The following is a 10,315-nucleotide window of genomic DNA, read 5'->3' on the forward strand; positions in this document are numbered from 1 at the left end:
TTCAGTCTCAAAGTAGTACTGACGAACTGGTGGACAGATACCAATAAGAGGTAGTCAAGTCAAATGTGGGATTAGTGATACTTCGAATGTAGTCACAAATAACCAAAGTGAAAATGTAAATTCAAACTTTGGTGATGAATCCGAAACAGCAGATTCAATAACCAATAATCTTATTGAGAATTCTGAAGTAGCCATGAATGATCTCACATACTGAAAAGAAATGAAAATTTTCTGGGACTGCCGAGTTACACAAGGTATGTTTTATATGTAACCAGGCAGATGTGCATTTGATATGACCGGAAAAATCTGCGCTCATATGCAAGGTGCGTTTCATTAATATTTTTATATATATGCACTGTGTAACCATGTAATGTTCTTAAATGTTGTATATACTCTCGGTAGATTTTATATATCACCAGACTGATGTGCTGTGTATAACACTGTAGATCTCATAAAATATCTACGTATGATCGTATCTTATTAGGTATAGGACCAGACAGATGTACATTTTTGTAGCTCTGCAGTTCTCATGAAATTTGCATTTGATTTTCGATATGTCTTATATGGGACCAGGCAGATGTGCAATTGTGTAGGTCTGCAGTTTTCATAAGTTTTGTATATGTTTACGTGATGCAGTAATCTCTAGAATTATGTACACGCCCTACTGATGTAATGTTACCACACGCAGAGCCTGTTATGACACGAGCTGTGTGCTACTCAAGACAATTTTGTGTGTGTTCCAGGCAACTAATAATATCACCATTGTTTGCCTTGATGATGCAGCCTGTATGTGTCCTAAGGTATGTAACTAAATTTATATGTATATATGTTATATAAGTGGAATCCAAGCACACTTTTATAGTGTTTTCTGTCCTCTCTAGATCCAATGATGGCGACTTCACTTTCGCCGAAACCGGTAATCATGGAATAAAAAGAATTCCTGCGATCTTGGCTACCAGTTTATTGTTTTTCAAGCATCTAGATGGCTCCCACATGAGCACAATGTGCTCCCTACAAAAAAGGTGTGTTCTCCACTAGGCCTGGACTCCAACTGGCTTAGTTCATATCCGCGCCAGCAGAGGGCGCTCTCTACAAGATAATGGCACCCACTGTGTTCACTGTGAGCTCCAGAACGCCTCCGGTCCCGGGTTCAAACCCGCCACCGCTTAAATTTTGAATAAAAATCATCAGCAATGGCGGCAGAAGATTTCTGGCGTAGGATTCGTTATGGGTAAGAAGAAAGGACAGAGAGTGATTTACTGTGATCAATTCAGTGATAGCGTTGTCTCTTCAGAATGGACAGCAAACCAACACCGACAACCATAGTTCAGGTATAGGGGAGAGTGGGGGAAATATACGCACCTAAGGAAAAATCGATGTGAAGCGTTCGTTACGTCATTAAAACCTACGAAAATAAGTACATACCATACAATGGACATTTCTCGACATATTCCAATCGTCTATAAATAGTTATAAATAATACCTTAATTCTGAACAATAAAACAAAAAAAGTGCAAATGCGTGGTATTCCCCACCCCTGAGGGTAATGACACGCAAAGTACTGAGTAAAACAAACAAACCATAAAAATGTACAATACTTGATACTATTATTTGCTTATTAGTTACTACAAATAGTAAACAGTATATTTAAGAACTAAATAATGTAATTCTATAAACATCTCTTATAATTTTTGTTTTTTACTTTTTTTATGTGAAAAGAGTTCATTTTCTCATAGAGCAAAGATCGCACTTGTAACCTTTTGGAGTGTTCCAGCCACTACATTCTTCATGACTCCATCTGCTACAAGAAATAAATCGGTACCATAGTTCTCCATCTTTCCCAAACTCTCTACAAACTAAACAGACGTCTTCTGAAACCGCCACGTTTTTACCCCTTTCCCAAGAAGTGGCCCCGCCTATTTGTTTAACACCTTTAGGAGCCAAAATTCTCTCGGGCTTTTGTACAGTATTTATGCCCGTTTCATCGACGTTGAACACTCGCCCCTCTTTAAATTTATATTTATCAAAGACTTTTCTAAGTTTTTAAAATATGCATTAACCTCTTCTTCATTAAATGCCTGTATTCTGTTAATGCTAGTTACTTCAGGTTTTCTCATGCTAATACTTGGGTTACTTTTTAAAAATAGAGCTAGCCAATCCTTTCCAGCTAACCTAGATGACTTACCAAAATTTTTTGCAATGTTGTTAGCCTCTGATCACTCAAGTGCAATCTTTGCAGCTGGATGCATGTAATACCATAGAACAGCTTGGCTGTTGTAATAACATGATCCCAAATCTGACTTTTCTGTTCTGTCGAAAATGTTGGGTTTCTTCCAAGTTTTGGACCCTCGGTATTTTTAACGTTCATTCTCGTTCTCAGAGTAGCTTCATGAATCCCGGAAGCTCTTGATACTTCTCTTTTTTCTTTCTGGGTTTTTCTTTTATAATATCTACCCATCTGAAATAAAAAAAAAAACCTCATTAGTACTAAAAATACAACCTGTAAGGGGGAATACCACGCATTACCCCACTGTAAGTTCAGTGACTAACCTAAGCATAACTCGACACCTAGTTCAAATAGTGGGACAAATCTACAATTAAATTAAAGGTTTCATCTAGGGTTAGTAGTTGATATGCAACAATTACATTAAAGCAACTTATAGTAACACTTACTTGCAAAATACATCTGACCAAAATTACATGAGACACACCCAAAATAAACAATACTTCACTGCTCCAACAATGCCACCGGAAAATGGCTGCCGTAAGCCCCATAGCAGTTGTTACTCCAGTCGACAGGGTGTAGCAGCAAGCAACTGGCAACAGCTTGCGCCATTTAAACTGCGTAAATCAGCCCGCGTGGGATTACCCACATGCGTGTAGTTCCCCCACCTTCCCCTACATACCGACGTCGCAAGCAGAAGATGAAGAGTTAGAGGATATTAAACGGGTATCTCAGTAGGTAAAGGGAGGTGAAAATGTAATAGCCATGGGGGACTGGAATGCGATTGTAGGAGAAAGAGAAGAAAAAAAGATTACGAGATAATTGGTAGAAGGTTCAGAGGCGAGAAAGACTAATTGAGATCTGCAATAAATTTCAGCAAGCAGTAGCGAATACTCTGTTCAAGAATCACCAGAGAAGGTGGTATACTTGGAAAAGGCTGGGAGGTACGGGAAGATTTCAGTTTGATTATATCATAGTCAGGCAGATATTCTGCAATCAGATACGGGAATTGTAAAGTGTACCAGGAGCAGATATTCAGGTCACAACTTAGTAGTGATGAAGAGTAGGTTGAAGTTTAAGACACTAGTCAAGACAAATCAATATGCAAAGAAAGGAATATGGTAGAACTAAGGAATGAAGAGATACGCTTGAAGTTCTCTGAGGCTATGATACTGCAATAATGAATAGCTCAGCGGGCAAATCAGTTGAAGAGGAGTGGGCATCTCTAAAAAGGACAATCATAGAAGTTGGAAAGAAAAACATAGGTACAAAGAAGATAACTGCGAAGAAGCCATCGGCAACAGAAGAAAAACTTCAGCTGATAGACGAGAGAAGGAAGTACAAAAAAGTTCAGGGAAATTCAGAATAAAGAAACACAAATCGCTTAGGAATGTAATAAATAGGATGTGCAAGGAAGCCAAGGGGAAATGGCTGCATGAAGAATGTGAAGAAATCGAAAAAGAAATGATTGTCGGAAGTGCAGACTCAGCATACAGGAAAGTCAAAACAATCTTCGGTGACATTAAAAGCAAGGGTGGTAACATCAAGAGTGCAATGGGAATTCCACTGTTAAATGCAGAGCAGAGAGCGTATAGGTAGAAAGAATACACCGAAAGTCTCTACGAGTCTGGTGTGATAGAAGAAGAAACAGGAGTCGATTTAGAAGAGATAGGAGATCCAGTATAAGAACCAGGATTTAGAAGATCTCTGGAGGAGTTAAAATCAAATAAGGCACAAGGGATAGACGACATTCTATCAGAATTTCTGAAATCATTGGGGGAATTTGCAACGAAGCGACTATTCACGTTGATGTGTAGAATGTATGAGTCTGGCACACAATTCCGAAGACTGCAAGACCTGACAAGTGCGGGAATTATCGCACAATCAGCTTAATAGTCCATGCATCCAAGCTGCTGACAAGAATAGCACATACAAGAATGTAAAAGAAAACTGAGGATGTGTTAGTTGACTATTAGTTTGGCTTAAGTGTTAGATGGCGATCAGTTTGGCTTTAGGTAAGTAAAGGCACCAGTGAAGCGCTTCTGACGTTGCAGCTGATAACGGAAGGAAGACCAAAGAAAAATCACGATTCGTTAGCAGGATTTGTCGACCTTGAAAAAGCGTTCGACAATGGCAAATGATGCAAGACGTTTGAAATTTAGAGGAAAATAGGGGTAATTTATAGGGAGAGACGGGCAATATACAAAATGTACAAGAGCGAAGAGGTCGTAATAAGCCTGGAAGACCAAGAACTAAGTGCTCGGATTAAAAAGGGTATAAGAGAGAGATGTAGCCTTTCGCCACTGTTTTTAGACCACACGGTGAACATTAATAAAACCGACAAACTTCAGGGATGGATTCCCGACTGGCAGTGGAGGAAAGTGGGTCCTATGAACATGTGTCCGCAAATGCATCGTTGCCATGGTAGATGGCGCTAACGAATGACAGTCCCTCTGATCATGTGCCGTGTGCACCAAGTGTGCTGCAGGCTGTGTGACTGACGCACCGTGCTATAAGCAGCAGAACGGTCTGATATTCATGTCGGGAACAAGCCGAAATGGTGTTTGTGTATGACCAAGCAGAAGGAAACGGACGAAAGGCAGCACACCTATACCAAAACAAGTACTTTCACAGGCACCAACCACATCACACAACACTTCAAGCGCTTTTTGGGCGTTTGTGTGACCATGTGTCCTTCCAGCAAACGAAAGTGCAGGCAGGGTACAGACTGCGTACACCAGATTTAGAGGTCCAGATTCTACAGGATATTGAGACGATCCCTAATACAAGCTACAGGCAATTAGCCTGCCATCATAGTGTAAGCCAAAAAACGATTACACGTATCCTGCATGACAACCACTACTATCTCTACCACCTGTAATCCCGTGCAGACGACTTTGAACACTTGTTGTGACGAGGGTAAGATGCAGCTCTGCACGGTGTTCTAGGACGATTTGTTATTGTTGCACCCACACCGTCCATTTCAGAGCATACAAGACCTTTTTTCCTTAATTCCCAGTCACCAACCCGTTCTTGCAGTTTGTCATTTCTATTAATGTTTGCACTATATACATCGAAGAAGCAATGATGTAAATAAAAGAAAGGTTCAAGACTGGCGTTAAAATTCAAGGTGGAAGGACATTGGTATCCTCAGTGAAAGTGAAAAAGAATTACAGGATCTGTTCAGCGGAATGAACAGCCTAATGAGTACAGAGTATGGATTGAGAGTAAATCGAAGAAAGAGGAAGTTAATGAAAAGCAGCACAAATGAGAACAGCGAGAAACTTAACATCGGGATTGATGGTCACGAAGCAGATGTAGTTCAGGAATTCTGTTACCTAGGCAGCAAGATAAGCCACGACGAATGGAGTAGTAGGACATCAAAAGCAGACCATCATTGGCAAAAAGGGCATTCCTAGCGAAGAGAAGTCTACTAGTATCTAACATAGGCCTTAATTTGAGGAAGAAATATATGAGAAACTACGTTTGCAGCACAGCATTTTATGGCAGTGAAACATGGAATGTGGGAAAGCCAAAACAGAAGAGAATCGAAGCATTTGAGATGTGGTTCTACAGACAAATGTTGAAAATTAGGTGGACTGATTAGGTAAGGAATGAGGAGATTCTGGGGAGAAGAGGAGAGGAAAGGAATATATGGAACTGAGAAGACATCAAGGAATAACTTACATGGCACTAGAGGGAGCTGTAAAGGATAAAAACTGTTAGTGAAGACAGAGATTGGAATACATCCAGGAAATAACTGAGGACACAGGTCGCAAGTGCCACTCTTAGAAGAAGAGGTTGGCACAGGAGAGGAATTCGTGGTGAGCCGCATAAAACCAATCAGAAAAAAAGAACGAAAGCAAGAGCAGCAAGAACTCCACTGTTGAACATGAGCGAACTGTTGTGTAAGCAAACACAATTTTAAGACGTAGGCGTGGGCCTTTGCCGTGGCCGACGGCAGTCAATGTTTGAAGCATTAAATTTAATTTTGGTTTGCGAATGAACGAAGTGAGCACTAGGGGCTCTTTTTCTTATCACACCACTGTCTGCGCCACTTACAACGTATTCTATGTCATAACTTCGGACGCGCTATTGCCTCAGATTTGACATTTGATGTTGGAGTCCTATTACAGGCTGAGTTTTGAGCTGGATGAACGAAGTAAATGATTCGCGCCTCTGAAGGATTTCCAAAATTATATTTGGTTATGTTCACATAGGGAAAGGCCTTGCTAAAGGAGTATGACACATGACATAAGTAAAACTGATCATTCGTGACAGAAAGAATTGTGTTCTCTCAATGCCTTGAATTAATTTGATTGTGACCTCTCTTTCCATCAACTAAATAATTTATTTTTTACTTCAGGTACTCACGTACTTCAGAGAACCATGAAATTTATGTTCCAAACTAATTATTTCCACACCCAATCATAAGTGGCAAGAAGTTTAAAACGAATTTATCCTTGTTTCAATTCACGTATTTCCACCGCAGAAAAAATTACATGTTACAAATGGTAATGAGATACCTATTAAATCATCCTCCTAAAATAATTAAGCCAAAATTTGCACTACTCTTTTAGCATTTCATTAATTTGTTCGGAATCTTTTCCATTCTTCATAGGTAGCAGAAATTTGCACGAGACAATTACTGACACAGGAATATCTAATGTTCAAAGACGCTTGCAAACCGTTAGAAGCAACTTGGGTATTATAAAATACTGATTGCCAGGGAATCGTGTACATTGACAATCCGAAACAAACGGCGGAGGAACGAATAAACGAGAGTTGACAGAACTGTCGAAATAAGATAATGGATAAATTAGCTGTAACGGACCCACACGATTGTGTTTGCTAAGACCTAAATCCGTGCACCCACAAGCGAACGCTAGGGCATACTGGACATGCGCCAATAATTTTAATCGGAAATCGGAAGATGCGAAATCTAATGTTACCTTGGTGTTGCTTACAACAGAAAGGGCACCAGTCTTCCAAAGTCCGACGATTTCGATAGTGTTGACAACAATCGACAAATGCCACATTGCATTCTACTCGTAAATGAAAGGGAAGAAATCACTTCGTGTCGTTACGACGAAATGTATAGCAGCAAATAAAAACAGGAGAGTAGAGAGACACGGTGCGAATCGGACTCGTATGCAAGCCACATCTGTGGATGTTCTCTAAAGATGGGGACGATACGGCGAGTTTCTTAAGCACAGTCATGCGACGACCGCACAAAAGCTTTGAAAATTTTAAAGAGTGTAACATTCAAAATTTTCGCTTTAGTTTCTTTTTACTTAAGTAAAAATGTGAGTCTTTTTGATGGATACCTTAAGTAAAAAAGTGAGTCTTTTGGTATTTTGCAATTCATGCACATTTTTCTCAGATGACAACAAGCACTAAACATAAACAACAGAAAAACCAACAACATTGTGTTTAATTTAAATGCTCCCAGATACCGTGTTGATGAAAGTCTTCGCTGGGATATACACACAGATAAATTATGTACGATCCTCGTACGTGATTTATCTGTTGTAAGTGAAACTTTTCTACTATATTCATACTTTTTTCAGTCACAATCTGACATATGGAATGGAGAAACACATCTGTAATATGCTAGACTAGCATAGGTCCATAACAGCTGTAAATTTATGTTGTTGTCCCGTAGTTTAACAAACTATCCAAAACTTTCCAGTCAGTGTTGCTGAATAAGTTTAAAAGCGTAACAACAAAATAGGTAGAAGTAAAGCTATCTATACAGTAAAGAAATTACAAGAATATATGATGGATGACTTGATGTTTTGATATGGGAATGTACGAAACTATATACTGTAATAAGCTATAAAGATACAAGTGTAATATGTTGATTCATTTTTCCGTAATGAATTAGGAATATAAAGTTCATGACTGTTATTATTATTTACAGATTATCTTGGAATAAGTAATTAATGTGATATGCTGATTCATTGTGGCAAACAGTATTAGATTTGCAAACAAGGTCACTCTGTACAAACAATGGTCTTTCCTAAAGTTGTATCTTACATAAAAACCTTCTTGTAACGTATTTACGCAAGAATCCATATATGAATACCATACTAAAGTAGAGATAACTGCACATGTCCATAAACTTGATACAACACCATTTGCATGTCAACATGTTTAAAGGTGAATAACTTTTCTATTATATTCTATTCCAACTCTGCCAAACATTAGTATTTTCACTACCAACGAACATCATTATAGATTTAGTGAAGACAATAAACAAGGTTTTAAAGGTGAAACTTAATTGCATACACACTAGGCGGTAGACAGTAACTTTCCACGGAATATCTGTGAACATTACTACGTCCAACAACATGTGTTATTATGCCACACACATGCAGTAAAGACCCATTCAAACAGCAAACACCGGAGCCAAAGAAAATATTAAAAAGTACTTTATTTTGTTAGTATTAAGCTAGATCTATATCATTTGTCAACGTGTATTCATTCAGAAAAAAAATGGGTGTTCATAAAATATTATCCGCCATCATTTTCAAATGGTAGACAAATATCTGACACCTCTTAATCGTCTTGTTAATGTTGCAGTTCTTATTTCCGAGTTTGCTAAGAAAACTGGAGAGGAATTCCACCTTGTGCAAGACACTTTTGTATTCTTGTTCTCACCTAGACTTGTTTCAACAGTTTTTGTGCGCAGTTCTTATTTCCGAGTTTGCTAAGAAAACTGGAGAGGAATTCCACCTTGTGCAAGATACTTTTGTATTCTTGTTCTCACCTAGACCTGTTTCAACAGTTTTTGTACTATCTTCAGTGAGTTTATTCGTTTATTTTTCTTCTGCAAAATTGTTGTTACATGTTAACCTTTAAAGAAACTTTTGCTAAATCTATTTATATTACTAAAATGGGTGCATATTGTCAAATATTTTACATTGGTTTGCATACAGTACAGAGTTGAGACATGTATCACTGAGTTGAAGCACTCGACCACAGCATTAAAACTACAAATAACACACTAAACAACACGATACGTAGTGATATTCGACCGGAAATGCATAATGAACAGACAAATAAAGTAACGTTTCCTGCTTTCACATGACATGTTGATGGTGCAATTATGCGTAAAGCAAAACCTGCAGACTGAAGTCTTTTTTCCAGATATAAGATGTGGTTCGACCAGTTTAATTTGCTACGAAGGTATACACCCAGGAACTTAGCACAGTACTGTTACAAAAGAAAAGCAAGAAAAGGTTCTCTCGTTAGAACCACGTATAATTCGCGTAAGATCCCACGCCGCCGTCTGTACATGGAATTACCATTACTGATTTCATAAAAGTATATCTCTTAGTCAACAAAATGTGAGCAGATTGCGACGTTTTCCTGACTAGTATAAACTGCGCAGATATCCTCGGACAGTAATAATCAAGAATTTTATTCACCGTAGATCATTTTACAGTGCTACATTTGAAGCATGGAAGTGTACCAAATTACAAAGGATAGCTTTTAAAAGTCAACGCAACAAGCTATCTTATAATCTAATATAATGTGGTATTTTATTGTTAATAGTATAAACTTTGTAATTACACACGATTAACCACAGCACAAAATAATATGTTTAATTACAGACGACTTTTAAATGCTTATATTCTCCTCAGGCATCTCAAAGAATTCTTTAATGTCATAGAATGGATGATCTGACAGCCAGCTGTACCACTTAATTTTAAAAGAATTTGTATCCATAGACTGAACATGAACTGACAGTTTATTGAACAGTTTGAGTAGGTTAACTTTATGGGAATTTCCTGTTCTCGCTAATCTGTGGCGCGGTATGTCTAAATTACCGTTAGCCCTGGTGTTGTGTTCTGGCAATAAATTCTGAAATATTATTTTTAATATAGAGTACAGATAGACAGATGTCTAAATTTATAATTGTAAGTATTCTGAGTCTGGAAAAAAGAGGACGACAGTGCTCTCTATGACCTCTTTACATACTATACGTATGACCTTTTTTTGTCATTTCAATACGTTTTTGATGTGAGGGGAGTGCCCCCATATAATCAGACCATATGAAATATGTGACTGGAATAGCCCAAAGTA

This window comes from Schistocerca americana, chromosome 1, assembly GCF_021461395.2.
Source record: "Schistocerca americana isolate TAMUIC-IGC-003095 chromosome 1, iqSchAmer2.1, whole genome shotgun sequence".
In the NCBI taxonomy this organism is placed as follows: domain Eukaryota; kingdom Metazoa; phylum Arthropoda; class Insecta; order Orthoptera; family Acrididae; genus Schistocerca; species Schistocerca americana.